We start from the raw sequence: 17637 nt of genomic DNA, 5'->3' as shown, positions 1-17637 counted from the left end.
AGGCATTGGTTGGTTAGGTGTGGTGGATTGACACCAGTTGGTAATCAGTCCAAGCCTGCACAGATGGGAACCAGCACAGTGCGTGATCTGCTGACAAAACATACAACACTGGGACAGCCAATTACACATGCTGCACGGTCCACCAGAGAGCCCGGATTTCTATCGCCATCCTGGGGGAGGGCTGCCGACAATCTGTATGATATATGGTGTGGACCATGATCTCAGGCTTGGGGATATACTGAGGAGAATGGGGAAAGGAGAAGGAGGGGAAGAGACGGGTGGAGAGGGGAGGAGGGAAAAGGGGGCGTCTCACTTGAATTATGCTGATGTGAGCTGTGGAACTGCTGCAGAAACGGTTAGAGTGATGCTCTTTCTAGGCCGTACTGGCAATGTACTGTAAGACTTGTAAGGTTATCTTTGTTGCATGATTGTACAGTAGTGGGAATTAAAATGCATCTTATAAAGCAAAGCATTTGATTTTATATTATCAGATTCTTCAGTGGGAAATCATCAATGTGGTAATACATTTATATATGTTTTGTGTTTTATAGTAATTTTCTGCATGCTTATAATTCATACTCACAGGCATGCATGCACACACGCACACACACACACACACATACACCACGTTGTGGACAGCAGTATGACATAAAAGTCTGCATTTTACAAGAACCAGTGGTTTAAACTCTGCCAAACTGTCTCATCTTATCGATATTCACCAAACTCAGAATTCTCATGGAATATTGGAACAGTCCTTTAGTGACCCTGGAATTAAGTGGGAATTATAATCATGCAAACAGAGCCTTATAAAAACAAAAGCTTATGGCAGTGAGCATCTCAGCTTTGGTCGGGAGGTAGGCATGAAGGTGGCAGGAAAAGCTGCCAGTTTCAAGTCCAGTCTTTGTGCGTTAAGCTTTGACAGTCCTGACATATTCCTGGGTAGTTCCTTGGCAGTGGCTACCCAACACTCCTTTTGACTGCTTGCTCTGACTCCTATATCAGCAAAGATTTAGCACACTGAGCATTTCAACCAGCAGGTTAAAGCAAACACTTCTTCTCCCATTTGCAAACCAAAAGCAGCAAGCATGCCATTAAAATGACAAGTTCCAGAGATGGAGATTATGGCTGTTCATTAAGAGTGTCCTGGAAGCAGGCAGTGAAACAGAAAGAAGACCAGCTCATATGCTTGTTATTTTAAGTCATTACTGTAAGTTGTAAATGACCTACTACAAAGGTCTGGGAATGGTACAGTTGGTCCACCCATTGATTGTCCCCATTGAGTGCCTTTTGTTCTTTTGAATTACAGTTGTTTTTTTATTTTTTACCTCAGTGACGCATCTAGTCCTTTTTGAGATCCGTTAATAATTGTCTCACACACCTTATGCGTACATTCTTTCTTGTTGATTGATGTTGATTGCAAAAGAAAATGTAAAAGTGTTCACAGCTCTGTTCCCCTCCCCTCGCCCCCACAGTAACCACATCACCTGCAAGATCGACAGGTGCAAAGACAAATCATGACATTTGCGTATAATGTCATTATGTGAATCATTTGCTTTGTACTGCCGAAACTAAGTCCCTCTTCTTAGAAAAAAAGTATAACAATGAAATGACTTCTTGAATTTTCCAACAAGAAAGACTAAGTCAGAACCGCGTTGGGAGGAAGTGAATTAACTTCTTCAGAAGTGATGAGCGTCCCACATGATTCAAGTACTTTTTCCAGGATGTTTGTGACTATTAACTGTACTTGTAAACCTGTAACCAGTGTGCTTCGTAGACTATATTTATGATCGGCCTTTAAAAATGGGGCACATATCAAACACATTTAATTACACTCACAGGCACCAAAACCTGGCAATCTGGAAAAACTACCATGTGTCCTTTAGTTGGTGTTACCAAGTGAAATTCTATAGCATGCACAGTAAAATAAAAATGTTTACACTACACCCATATTTCCATTTCGTCATTGGGCTGTCCCAACAGATAAAGTATACAGTAAGTACCACAGATCAAAACAATCTTTCATTTTTTGTTATAAGGGTGAGATTAAAACATTTTGGCATGATGCCTGCATTGCTGACATGTTATATTCCATTGGCAAATGTTATGCATTTGAGCTAAATGTTCCCATAGATGTACAAGGACATTCAGGAAGGTTCCTATTTCAGAAACCTCACTGACACACAGCTGTTGGTTTCTGCCACAAAACCAAATTCCTCATGATAGGAACAGACATGTCCAAACAACCCTCTTAGCTTGTCGGGGTGATAGATGTTTAAACTATTGAAAAGTGCCTTAAAACCTACTGGCAAAATTCATACAGTCATAATGTAGAAGTGAACAACGATACTAAAGGGGCATGTTCAGACAACGTTTTTCCAGTAAATGCGACACTGTGGCAATGTATTACATTAAAATGATTTACACTTACATTGAGTTTTTTTCATTATAATTTCAGCTACAGCACAAAGAATAAAGTTGCAATGTTTTTTGTTTTTTTTAATACTCTAGCTAAAGGTATCTAATACTCAGTTTTAGATACCTTTAGCTCAAGTGTGAAGAATAATGAGCCAGCCATTTACCTGAATTATTTTGACTGTATAGTATTTATGTTAATGTACTTCATATTTCTGTTTGTACTGTATGTATTACTGTGCTCAATATACTGACCTTTACCAAAGATTTCTATTGGCCCTATTTTGAATGCAAGTAGTTTTTTTTTTTCTCCTCACAAATAAGACTGTACACCAGCAATGGCAGTATAATACAAGTTCTTATATATGTTGGAATACATGTAACATACAACTTAAAGCCTTCTTCAAAACTCTCTATTTTCAGCTACCAGTTGCGTTAAAGACCAGAGATTTGAATTCCATAAAAAATGCCCGTTTCAGACGGTTCAGATGTTGTATTGAAAGACACCTCATTTTATGTTGAATCAGACTTGCCCTTTCTTGCCCAAATCTTTCCAATTTTCACTGTGTACATTGGGGGTTTAAAATATATGATTGATTCAGATAAGGCTATATTTTATCTGCGCTGGCTCTGTCACTTGATGCATCTGCATCATTAAAATAGGGGCTCTTGTGTTTTAGGTTGACATATTTGTTGTAGTTACTGCCGTTAAATTCCTTCTTTCGGGTTTTGAACGTCCAGCACCAGGTGTTTTGGGCTCATGGCATGAGTGTTTGATAATCTCTTTATAAACTTCCTGTGCCCTTTTTTTAAAACAGCTTTGAATTGCTTAATCGCTGGACCCCGGATGGCTGCACAGCTCTAATGACAAGCATATTGCTGTTCAAATACCAGAATTGTAATCACCCATGTTTATATGCAATTCTCCATTATCCCTGACACTTTAATAGGCTTTGGAATTACTTCCAGGTTCATTTTTATAGGTGAGGTGGAAATGTATTAAAGTTAAAAAAAAAAAAAACTTTTTTTTTTCTTTTTTTATGTTAACATGTGTAACAATGTAACTATACACAGGAACGTTTGTAGCCTCTGGCTTCCTGACCACTGCTGAGACATTCAGCATTAACTTTTTCTAGTTAGCCATGGCATAATTAGCTGTCTGTCACCTCCCTCTTGTGACTCTGCAATAAACTTACAGCTTGATCAATTAGGCATCAGCTTGGGACAGGAACACCCATTTTAGGAGGAAATGGGGAGTCCGATTTAACAGGCTTAGACATTAAAGCAGTCGTCAGCGGTTTATCTATCTATGTATCCATGTCAATTGACCGCTCCAATACCACAACCCAATTAAATGTTTGTGTGCCCTAAATAATACGCCAATCATGTTAGTGATCACACACGGGATTCCGTCGCGTCAGTGACTTTGCGAGCATAAAAACTGACCAAAAACCTCAAACCATTGGATAGCGTAAAACTGCGTAAAATTGGATACCTGATGAATATGCATAATACCTATGCATATGTTGGTCTGGAATAGCACATTCTCTGACCTTGTTGTTTTTGCTAAAACTTAATTTTATGAGACTGGATAAACTAACTAACCATGTAATATAAAGTATAACATGAATTAACTTTTGTTAAATTGTAGTACTGGCAACCTCTATGTTTAGCCGTCACAGAATTATCATTTCCTCTGATTAAAAATTGTAAAATATTATTCCTCATTTTATGTAAATTATTGTTTTAAATTAGCATATTCACATATTCATTGTCATAGCCAATAAATATATATGCTTTATACAGAATTCTGACTGGTTGTTGAACTCAATTGTCCTGAATAAACCTGACCAAACCTCACTATATGTATATGTATTGGTGCCCAGTGTGAGGATTGTTGAAAAGGACACGTTTTAATTATCTGTCCTCACTATTCTAAAATTCGTAGAGGTATTTTCCCCAACACATGCCTGGGTTAGGAACACAGTGAGAGGTATGCTCTGTTCATGGCTTGGTTTGCACTGTACCGCATAAGCTGTTATCACAACAGATATGCATGCTGTCCACTTGAAGGTTGGATCTTCTGAATTAAATCCATTTTTACATGTTGACAAAAAAAAAATCTTGTTTTGCAGTTTCCTAAACATTACATTACCTAACTGCCAGGCCCTTAGTACAGGGCACACTGAACTAGCTTGCAGTGTCCCAAAAGAAAAGAGCTGGCAGCCAACCATGGTGAGGCGGTGAGAGACCGCCTTTGCCAGACAAGCAACTCTGTCAGCCAGCCCCTCTCACAGATGGCGTGTTCTGTGATCATGGCTGTGATCATGTGATTGCTCATCGTGATAAGAATACATAATGGAGACCTAATAACTCGCATCACAAAGAAGGGCCTGCTTCTCACAGATAACAGAAATACTACTACTACTAATAATAATAATAATAATAATAATAATAATAATAATAATAATAAACTTTATTTGTATAGCACCCTTCATACAAGAAATGCAGCTCAAAGTGCTTAAAAATCACTTTAAAAAATCACAGAAAGTGCCAGAAATCACTTTAAACCAAGGTCCTTGGTCTCCAGTGTAGGCACAGATGAAGCATTCATTGGAAATTAACACCGAGGATGAAAAAAAAGTTCTGATGTACCTACATCCTTATACAGTATAGTCCATTACTCCTATATTTGAATTCAAATGAAGTCTCTTGAAACCCATTTCAATCAAGTTTCCCCTGGAATCAATAAGTTATTCCCTAAAGGTCACCTCTCACAAAAGGTCTTGCGTGAAGGTTCTTTAGCCCTGAGATGTTTAGAGTGTGTACACATCAGATTGAGTATACCAAGCAAACAGAGGATGAAGACAAATTCATTAAATAGCCAGGCCCTGCTTTCAGTCAAATATGTAGGCATGGCAACCTTGCCTACAAAAGGGTACATATAAGTAAACCAGTCATATGGGTTTTCAGGCTCAGCCATGTAACTGTGACAAATAATCCTTTAAAAAAATAAAGATCCAGTTCAATAATAGTTTAATGGAACGAACCTGGAGGCAAAACTGTATAGATCATCACTATGCAGTGGTACAGGCCTACATGCTAGATAAAAGAGACCTATTATATACCACTCCAGGCAGAATTTGCACTGCCAAGAGGCACCACTGTCCCTTCAATCTGATTTTCAACAGGCTGGTTTTCAATTCTTGTGGATACCAGACATGGCTTTTTTTCCTGAAGGGAAAAAAAGATCCACATTTGGTAATTTGTTTTGCTAGATGGTGAGACCAAATGAACACCAGAGGACTTTAAAGGAAACACAGCTGCTGCCCATCCACACTTTGACCGGCCTGCTGAGGTGGACAATTCATTTAGACGGCTTTCTAATCCGCCAGTGGAAAATGTCCTGGATTGGAAATGGGTTGTGGATGGGTGAGCTGAGCCCCATGTCACGTGGACTAGAGGCAGACGACCGCAGTATGTGTGTGTGTGTGTGTGTGTGTGTGTGTGTGTGTGTTCTGAGCCTCTATGCATTCACAGTGCTCTGCTCCAACATTCGCTAGTTTCTATGCAAGAAGGTTGCAACTTGGATTCACAAGAGAGAAATCACTGTGAAACAGAATGACGCATTGTATAAATCTAAATATAAACAGAGCAATTCTAATTGTGAACTGTCATTGTGATAGATTTCTCATTAATTACATGTCCCATTCGATACAGCAGTAATCGTATAACCATTCTCAATAAAACTCTGCCGCAGAGACACTGCATTAATTATTTACCCGTATAATCTTTGTGCTGTGAGTGGTATCTTATTAAACATGCATTATACAACATATCTCACCTGAATAGCACATTAAATTTACAAAACAATATCATGATATTAATTTCTTTGTTAGAAATAGATGATAGCTATACCTAGTTGGGGTAGAACAGTGTCTAAGGAACTGGATTTGTAATGAGAGAGTAGCCTGCCCCCTATGCCTTGCTGTTGCCAGTGATCAAAGTACAGAATTGCTGCATAAAAGTTCCAGTGATGTGAAAGTATGCTATGAAAAATGTCCTGTCTGTTGAGAAAATAATAATAATATTTCTATTCAAGACCACAAACCAGAGTTAAAATGTGTTAGTTGTGTATACTGATGGTAAATGTAATGAATAAACCTAATGACCACTAAGAACAGAGACTGAATAAAATAGAAAAAATAAGAGTTATGTTCTGTTATGAAGGAAGGACTGTCCTTTTTGACTGTATATTCAGCCACTTTACTTTCATGTGAGCCAATTAGTAGCCTCCAGGTATAATGCCTAGGGGAAGAAATCTTTAAAATTGCAAAAGGAAACAAAATTATTATGCAAATTTACCTTCTGGTACAAGTGATTGATTACATTAATCATCCACCACTAGTTTATCCACAGTGCCGAAAGTGGGCCAACATACGGTATGAGACCTCTACTAAAACACAGAACCTAGCTGGTAAATAATGTTTAATGCACTGCGATGGATAGTTAAATTCCTTACATCAGGAATGTGAATTTCTGAGGGTTTCAGACACTTTGTTACACACTGTTTGACTAAATAAAGTATAGAAATTAGCAGCCGCAATAAGATCATAAAATATTCAAGTCAGAATTCAGTCAGTCGTTGTCTGAACAGTGGTGCTGTGTCTGCCCACCCCATCCACCACCACAACCACCATCACCACCACCATATGCAACAGCACAATGAAGAAATAAAAACTAGCATGGGTTCAGCCAAAATATTGAACATTTATGAATAGCATTCATCTAAGGACAAAATGTATTACTCTGTCACAATACACTGAGCTGTGTACACAGAACAACACCCATCAATGGTGACTAAGCTACTTTTCTGTATAAGTAATACAATAACAATGTCGTACTGTATAACAATAAGAGTGCTATTTAGCGATACTTTGCAAACTGAAGGAGAAAATGCCACTGTATCAAAAACCACTGTATCAAAGGCCCTGGATACATCTGTCTTTGTATGTGACAGACACAGGATTACCTGACAAATCCAAAACTTCACGTTCAATGATGTAAAGGTCCAAAAGACCTCTTTCCATATATCAACCACTCCATTTATTTTTCAGCTGCTTCACTGCTTTTTTGGGCATCCATAATTTTGGCGTACACAACATTTCTATGATGAAATCATATTTTTTATTATTTTTACCGTACATTGCATGTTACAAATATCCCTGTGACCAAGACATGGTTTTCCGATATGAGCTATGAATTATGCAGGAAATTATTTGAAGGAAATAATATGAGCATAAATGAAAACCTGTTGCACATTTTTTCCATATCAGTATGCATGCCTGTCATTGCATCCGTTTACAGCCACAGTACATATCTCCCTTGAGTTCTGACTGTATTTCCCCCTTCAGGTGGATATGGGATAATTCCTCCAAATAACTCAAGTATCTCTAAATTGAACAGATGCCATAACTGTGTCAAGCTGACTGTGTTATCCTTAAATGCCACAGGAATGCAAATAATTTACTCAGAAGCAATAAAAACCAAGTACAATAAATGCTCTAGGTTGTCTTCGAAGGCAGCACTTGTCCTTATCAGAGACTCAAAATTAAATGAAAGTTGTAATTGGCTTCTTGACAAACTCAGCTACTTCAGAAATCCAAAAAGTCTGTTACCATTTAAACCAAAGTCAATGACACATGTTAATTGAAACCAGACCATAGTGTCAGTTCAGTTACACGACTATTTCATTCTCTCCTTGTACAAAATTAGTAGATAGAGAATAATCAGATAAAATACACCAACGTGTATTTTTACAAGGACAGGCATAATTTACTAGGGTAATACAGTACCTTTTAAAATACAATTTAAAAATTATGTCTCATGCAATATTGAATTATTTCATGATTTAATTGTCGTTTTTTTCCCAGTTGCACTCAGTTGAAAGCATTAAACAGATGTAGCCCTGTCTTGATTCATGGAGAGATGAAAGACTACATACAATCAGAAAGTTATCTTTCTCCAACTTATAAAGGACAAAGAAGAACATTTAAGCACCCAGTCAAAGGGCTTTTAAACTGATGCCTTTGTCAAGCCCGCATCAAACGGCCAGCCTTGAAAGTGAATAGTATTGCTTTGTACTCTTTGCCTATGGTGGAACTCTAGTGCTCCATTACAGGCTCAGACAGACACCCTAACGTTCACCCTCCTTGAATCACTTCACTGCCATAGAACTTTAGAAAGAGAGAGTGCATGAGAGAGAGAGAGATAGTAGTACTGATATTTATGCTGATGAGAGGGAAAGATATTGAGAGTGAATGTCTTTACCTTGGAAAAAACTGTATGTTCAGTAAAATGTCTTTCAGAGTGTGGCTCCTCCTGTGTGTCTCAAGTCCTCCATAAGCATGCAAAGGGTGTAAACACACAGTCACACGCAACATCCACACTGCAGAATCCACCCTTATATTCCAACAGAAGCTACTCTCTCACCCAAACCTGTATTACCAGTATTGCGTGGAGAATTATAATAAACCCAAGGGCAAAAAATCTACATGTTTAATTACGGAAAAAAAAATTTGAAGTTAAAAAAAAAAAAAAAAAAAAAACAGTTTCTTTTTTCCTGTGCAGCGCATTCAGCACCATGCTTCAGAATATATGTGCATATGCCAATGTATATTCATTATGGTCATAGCCTCTGAAGCATTACATTTACATTACATTGGCTTTGCAGACACTTTTATCCAAAGTGACGTGTACTAAGTGCATACCAAAGGTCACTGTTACAACTGCACAACACATTCTCATAAAGGACTAGCCATGAACATCAAGTCTAGTTCATGCAGTAAGCACAGGCTAAGTCAGTAAAGTTATGACAAGTCAAACTAGAACTGGAGCAAAAAACAACTTACAATTTTAGATCTCAGCAACAGCTATGTTCAATAAATGAGGCTAGCAGTCATTGTTTTTCCACTCTGTGCCAACAAGCTACCCATCCTAACTTGGCTGAAATCAAAGATGCTCATTTCACAGCAGAGTCACCTTCACAGGCAAAATTACACCCTGAAACATGTGATTTCCCAAAGCAACTATGCTGGGTAGTGCACAGTGTTCTCTCAGCTATATTATTGAAGTCAAGAACACTGGCACTCTGCAAACTATTAGTTGTTCAGGCTAAACAAACCTCAAACCATCTTCTCATTTCTTGTTTCACCAAAAAATGGAAAGCAGTTGTTATGTGTATACAGCATATATTGTTTGTAGTTTACTTCAGATATTGTCACTGCATTATTGGATTATGGTAAACTGTTATGGTATGGCATAATAATTTGCATAGAATTCACAGGGATAGCTCAAGACGTCACAGAAAATTATGCAATATTCATAAGTACTCTGTAAGGATGTGTGCCAGAGTTTATGTTAATTGGGAATCCTGAAGTTCATCAACGCTCAGGTTTTTCCGACACCAATGACCTTAACCAAATATAAACCTCATTAGGCAGATGACATTGATGATATTTCACATGTGTGCCCTATGACAAAATCTGTAGAAGATAATGAAATCATCTTTGGAAGTGGGAAGATAATCAGATTTTGGCTACATCTCCAAGCCCACAAACTGGAACTAGCACTGATCACTGCTCCTTTGTGTCATTATTGGTTATGTCTCTTCTTGTAATCCTATCCAGACTGCTTTAAGCTTGTCTCACACGAGAGGGTCAGTTTCTATTAATTTGCCCCCCTATGTATTTTTACACGATTATAAGATGTGTACACATGGGCAGAATCTATGCTGGATGATTCCCTAATAAACCATTTTAATATACCACTGCCATCCATTATATTATGCAGGCAGTATTCCATCTGTACCGTTCCGTCTGCACTTCCCACTTAAATTAGACAGGGTAAATCAATAGTGTTGTCTTCCTGTGAGTTGACAGTTCAAATGCTATTCTATGACATTTTGACGGCAGATAACGCTGTGATAAACTGACAATTCATGTTCTCTGCTATCCATACACACTTAATAATGCTTCATCTCTACAGTAGTACAAGACAGCAGGGTTGACAATATGAATCGTTCCAGCTATGAGTGCTTTGTCCCGGGCAAACAAGCACACCACCTATAGACCATAAAAGCTGATGATTGTACTTACTTTGATTACACTAATGTGTGCTTTGCATGCTGATTTCAGTGTGAGATGAATGTGAGTGTAAAGGAAAGATTTAATTAATTTGCAGGTTCTACAGGCTTGCACCAGAATAGTCTGCCATCTATCAGGATAATATAGATGTGCATGTCATTCTTTGCTCATTAACTATTTATTTATTTATTTTGTAATTGCATTCAGCTGATTTTTGCATTTATATCGAAAGGCTTGTTAAGCGGAGGTCTAATTTAAGATACAAAACAAATCCAGAATTATACACATAAACACAAAAACAGATCGATCCAGTTGCTTCATGAGAGCCAAATCCATATAACACGCACACACACACAGGCCTAGGCTAATATTTGTTTATTAATTGCCTGTCATGTAAAGTAAATCTGTGTGCTCTTCTCACGGAGGAAGACAAGCTAGCTAGTTTGCTTAACAGGTGGAGGATGCATTGTTCATAAATGATGTTTTCAGTTGTTCATACAATGGCATTCAGAACGACAATATGTAAAGGAACAATACTGTTTGGTGGAGGTAACATAAAAGAAAAACCTTGCACTGAACTTTTCTTTTTGCTTTGTTAATATCAAAGTAAAGGAAATGCTTTGTAATGCGGAAATATTACTTGGTGATCTCTTCAAATATTAGCCTTGGCCAGTCCCTTTTATCTTATGAGCCACAAAGGCTGCTATTTGTAATGCACCCACACTACTAACCTAGCAAGTTTTTTTATGTTGATGATAAGTTGGTAATCCAACCAATGATGTTTTTACTGAAACACTAAAAACAAGAAATGAAATGTATACAACTGTATCCTCTTGGTGCAACACTCAAAGGGTAAAAGAGACAGGATGGCAAGGGAAAATAGGTTACATCTCAAGACAGTGCTCATAAAAATTCATATATGCTAATAAGAAAAGCTTTGAACATTTCAATTTCATTGAATATTACATTTCATGATAAAGCTTTGCTTTCGAAGTAAATACCTTACACATTAAATGGGTGCAAAATTCTCCTCCAGATTACTATTTGGTAGTTAAGGTCCCTGCTGGAAGCACAAAATAACAGGCTCAATTGTTTATTATTTATTATTTTTTTTAATACATACACACATCTCAAAGGAGCATTGTGCAAATTTCCTCCTGCACACTTTTAACAGGCACTATTTCTTTAATCCGGTTAAAGCTAATGTTGGAGGATGATCAGACATTGATCCAGTATGAATAACTTGACAATAACTTCACAGTCTGACCCAATGGTGCAGGGGTTACCCTCTTGAGCAGTGGATACGATACCCACAAAGGGTGCAATTAATCAACATCAATAGGACTCCACAAAAGCTCAGCACTGGAAACACTGATCGATATTACATTCTCTTCTCTGGGTTTGACTGATGAAGGATCAAATTTCTCAGTCAATACAGAAAGCTTGGAGAAACCAGGAGCCACAATCAAAGGGTAAATAAACTTTGTAGGCTCTACTGTCATGAACTGCTTAATTGTTCCGTGAAAATCCATGTGTATAATTGGGTTTGAATGGAAGATTTTAAAAAGCCTTAAGCTAATATTGCATTTTCATGTAGCTCACACAAATTTGCAAGATTGCAATATGAAGGGGAGGAGGGTGGGGGTGGTGTGTTTATGTGCCACAATGTATTTACATCTATCCATTCATGGGTTCATATGATATGTATAGAATACCAGCCCATATCCATATCAGGCAATTCATTTTCAACTGCTTTAAATCTGGTTGAATGGCACACATGGAACTTTCTACAACATTTCTTGTATGACATCTGCAAGGACAGGGACACACAGCAGGCCAATCAAAGCCCAGTGCCCACCCCTCTATCCAACAAAGGGGAATCTGTGATGTTCAGTCAAATGCGATGTTCTTCAGAATCTGACACTACTGAGCATTGCTGCAGACATTGCCACATCCATCCTCGCCTCTTTTTGTTTATTTGTTTGCTCAACATTTATCCTCCAGACAACTTTTTGCTCTATGGATTAAGACATAGATTAAGAAGTAAGAATTCAATTCCATTCCCTAGAATTGCCTTTGGTCAAAACAACACCACTTGCTTTGTTTTCACCGCAAGGTCTTTGTTCTACCCCAAACTCACACAGATGGCCACAAAAGCCACGAAACGTCTAGGATAGTTGCAGCACCATATTCTCACAAAGCCTTTCACTTCTCAGAAAGATTTTATTGAGAGTAAATGTCACAGCCAACTGAGTTTTTGTCTTCTCATTCTCTAAAGATTTGAATGGTCTAAAACCACACTGGCTCAAAACCTGTCCTATGCAAGGAAAGAGTAGTCTCAGACATGCTTCCGCAGGTTTGGGAGAAAAAATGTCAACAACGTGTGCACACCACATTGCATATGTCTTTAAGCCAGATAAAATCTGTTAAGAGAAGAAATGCATCTTTCAAAAAAAATTATTTAAATAATATTATTTTGGTATTGTGTGATTCACTGACTGCTTGATGTGTCTACCAGCATGAGTGTACAAGCCCTGCCATTCCAGCTGAATATTTTTCAAGAACCGGCATGTGATCCTGTTTTCTTGGAGTGAGCTGGGGTGAGTCAGCTGAATGGTATAAATTATGCAAATGATGTTTTATTTCTCTTGTATTTTTTATTTTCTTGAATTTCTATTATAATATCTTCATAAACACAGCTTAGCAAGTCGATTTTGAGAGCATACCTGTCTACAGTTTTTAAAGAAAATAATTGCTTGAATTTAATTGTACATGATGTTGTAAAGGCCAAATGTTACAGTGAAACTTTATGGTCATCATTGTATCATCACACGCAGTTAAAAATTATCACTATATTATGAGGAACTATCTCTGTTCGACAAACAGGAAACTGTACTGTTGTCAAAATTACCAGGAATGTCAGGCACAAGCATGTTCACAAAGCCAGACCTGTCCAGATCTGGATGTGCCAAAGCAGCTGAGGTCACCAGAGTTCACATGGGAGTGGCAGCTTTAACACTTCATGGTGTTTACTGAAAACATTCTTCAAATGTCAGCCGGGACACGTAAAGTGTGGTACACCTTTACTCTGAACCTTTAGGTAATGTCTATATACTCTACAAGAATGCAGTCAAAACCACTACTGCACTCTAAGGAAACATGCAATTCATTGTAACCAAATTTCAGTTCCGCTGGATTACTCTCGAACCAGTGTTCTGTTCATAAGAATCCCCCCAATGTTCCTAAGCACTAAATACCCTGGAAACAATAAAAGGTACGGACTAATGTGACCACCTCTCCTGGGTTCCACAAGACAGTCCCTTCAAACATTAAATCCTTTTTAACATTCTGTGCGGTAACATTTCAACAAGACACAGATCATTTCCACACAGCCTAGACCTAATTCAAACATGACAACATAATTGTATGTTTCCATATACAGTTGTGGAATTGTACTTTTTTGGAATGTATTATTAGCCTGTCATTATTATTAGCCAGTGGTGATCAGGGATGGCTCAAGCTTTTCTTCAGCCCAAGGTGAGGTAGCGAATGTGGAGGGTGGGTTATGGTCAAAATTGTTGACCCGGTGGGTGGGGAGATGCTGGGGGGATTTGGTAGGTATTGTAAACCAGGGGAAGTTGCACTCAAGGATTGGGGGGTGGGTTTTTTGCTGGCTACTGTATCATGAACATCACCTTCATTTGGCACCTCCCCCCAGATGGTTTCCACCCTTCCAGACAGAGGGCGCATTAGGCAACTGCCTATGTCGCCTATGCCTAAAACAGGCCCTGATTGTTGTTGTTGTTGTTGCTGTTGTTGTTGTTGTTACTGCTGATCTTCATGATAAATATAATCAGTGATTTCCAGTTGCATGGCAATGCATATAATCAGAGCACACAAACAAACTACAGGGGAAATAGAATTTACTGGCATTTAAAAAAATACATATTTTTACTCTTCTTGATCTATCACACTAGGAAAAAAAATGCCAAACCTGTATATTCCAAGAACATTATGGAACACTGTTCATCATTTATACATTTTTTAAATATATATTTGCACAGGCTTAGCATTATGCTTACACAGCTACAGTAGATAATTACATTCAAGAGATACAGTAGCTCACTAGAAAAATAGATGGCTTGAACCCTTGACTGTACACATTTACAAAGTGATATTATTGTAACAGTTCAGGCAGGATTGCACTGTGGATGGCTACAATGTTAAATAAATTAGCTTGCTTGCAGTACATATTGCAACAGCTATCTAGGCAGATATCAGCAAATCATATAGCCTGTGCTGAGCCTAGCTAGTTTTCTCAAGAACATTATCTACCCAATCTGGCATGGAGAGTATTCGTATCCACATTAATAAGAACTAGGTGTCTAGCTAAATCTAGCTAACCAAATGGCTTACTACCTAACCAGTGACTGATATTACTGATCTTCCTGCCACCACAATGAGAAACTGGATCATGCTTGACTTAATCACATCACCAGTACAATTAAATATTATTTTGGCTGTGATACAACATAACTACATCAATGATACTATTTAACGCTAGCTACTGTAACAGTAACTGACTTAAAATATGTAGTCACTTAATATATGTATTAAAACCTTTAGGATAATAATGATATATCTACTTCATCACAGTTAATTATGCATTGTATCACATTTATAATAAACAATGTGCATGTACTTCAAATGTACTTCAGACATTATTGCCAAATGTCCTTCTGCATAGCATTTCAGATTTAAAAAATATATATATATATTTTTTAATATATATATTTCAGTCTACCCAATGAATTGTCACCCTGTGTGGATTGAGTGTTCTACACCTTTATTTCCTGTGTTAGCCTTTTATCCTTATTTCCTGTGTGTGTATGTGTGTGTGTGTGTGTGCACATGTATCAGTGTCTGTTTTGTGTGTGTGTGTGTGTGTGTGTGTGTTTGTGTGCATATGCTGTATTTCTGCATATCAAGATCCCAGTGCATAACTTTAACAGTGTCACTAGTATTTTCCTGCCCTCTTCAATGTGGCCTTCATATGCTCTGAAAACAGTCTGATGGCCCATGTGAGGCCCCTACACAACCTGCTGCTATTACTGCACACTATGCTAAAGCCATGACATGGGAAACCCTGTAAAAGTGTTAAGAGCCAGGAGCATTAGCATTTTGGAAGCAGATGAATGAGTCCATTTGTTCTCCTTTCAGTGCTTCTCTGAAAGACTCTATTAATGTGAGGTCCAGAGATCGCACTGTTTTGCTCATATTAAAGTTGGGATTGTAAGGGAGAAAGTTTGTAAGTGAAGTGAAGTTTTCCCTGGAGATTTTTTTTGAGCTATGTGCCCCTCTTTTTTCAACCAGTTGCTAGAGTCCCCTTAAGGACTATGTGAGGTCTCCTTTGAATGGTGGATTTGACGTAAAGTAATAAAAAGTGACTCCCTGCTTCTCCAGCAAACAACATAAACTCACAAATACACTACAGATTCCTTACATGTAAATGATATTCTGTTGAGTAAAAGCAAGCTTCCCATTCAAGTTTTAGCTGAGAATTACTGCCTAAGACAGCAGGAAGTCTTTTTGGTGTTAATGGTATTCTATGTAATATTCATGAAGTGCTTGCATTCATTCACAAAATAAACTAAACTAATGTAATCATGCTAAACTAATTTTAGTTAACTAATTACTTATTTGATGGAAAGACAGACATTTCAGGGTTTTTTCAAGTAATGATATACATATAAATGATTTAACGATTTCACGTTTTCACTTTAGTGTCATTTATAATGTAGTAGACAGATAGACCAAAAGCTGAGATAAATACGATAAAGTGAGATATTTAAAAAAATCATACCTAATCATACCTTCCCTTTGGAAATCTCTTCACCTTGTTCATACTGTCACATTTCACATTCCCTGTCACTCATCCGGTTCTCACCATGCAGTATTTGTGAGTCATATGCGTGAGTAGATAAACACAGTCATCATGCTTTCTTGCGTGAGTTCTTGTGAAAGCCTGTGACATTGTCAAAAAAATGACATTTGTATGACTGGCCAAGGAGCATGTTGTGGTTAAACCTTTTTTTTTTTTTTGGATTTCATTGGCCGTACTATTGGTTAATGTTACTGCGTGTACTGTAGGCATACCCAGGCAAAGCAGTCTGGAAGTTTTCTCTCCTTCTTAATGGTTTTCATTTATCTCTCCTTTTCTTCACTCAAAGAAACAGCAGATTTGAGCAGATTTCCATATGTCTGTCAATTGGGGTCTGTCAATCTGAGGATGACTGAAGTGGAAGGGAATTTGGAATCACTGGTGCATGGAATAGCCATCGTGTTTACAAGTGTACCCAGTATGTATGTATCCTGCTGACAGGTCGTAAGTAAAGACCTGAAGAAGTGATTTTGAGAGAAGCATTGGATTTCCGTATTTTCCAGGCTCACCAGGGTCAAGTTGTTGAGATTGTGCCAGAATGGAAAATAGACCAAATCAGAGCTATTTAATGCGGTATGCCTCAATACTGACCTTTTTCATCATCACTGTGGACAACTAAAGAACAGCATGTTTGAGAGGAAATGCCAGACCGAAAATAAATTAACCTTGGGTAACCCCCTACAGCATATCTTCACACTTTAATCTAAACTGTATAATAATTCAATTTCATGCAAACAATCTCCTAAAAAACCCTGGTACTGGAAAACTGCGTGTCGTGGATTTAATATGAATGCTTTTTTAAGAGGGTTGTAATAGACCGTTCAAAAGCCTCTTCTGTTGTTATCTGTGCTAATGACGGCTGTGGTTTGTCTCTGTGGAAACAGCAGGACTTCTATTTGGTCCAGCGGTGTGGTGCAGCTCACAGCTCCCTACTGTTTCGTCTGCCCTTAATCACACCTACTTGGGAGTATAATGGTGTAAGTGCGTGGTTTTACATCTTTGCATCAATAACGAATCATACATGTCTGACTAGTTCAACTATCACAGGGTCTAAACTGACAAGTCTCTCATAACATTCCATGTTCTGTGCAACCACAAATATAAATCGCATTTGTCCAGGGTATAAAATATTACAAGTGA

General features: G+C 37.9%; 1 protein-coding gene across 16 annotated transcripts in view; it reads right to left on the bottom strand.

The window, feature by feature from the left end:
* Positions 1 to 17637, bottom strand: part of chl1b (cell adhesion molecule L1-like b) — a 74647-nt gene that overhangs the window by 38453 nt on the left and 18557 nt on the right. The window lies entirely within an intron of this gene.

This window comes from Anguilla anguilla, chromosome 13, assembly GCF_013347855.1.
Source record: "Anguilla anguilla isolate fAngAng1 chromosome 13, fAngAng1.pri, whole genome shotgun sequence".
Classification (NCBI taxonomy): domain Eukaryota; kingdom Metazoa; phylum Chordata; class Actinopteri; order Anguilliformes; family Anguillidae; genus Anguilla; species Anguilla anguilla.
The sequence above is the reverse complement of the archived record's forward strand: the minus strand, read 5'-3'. Positions and strand labels throughout refer to the sequence as shown.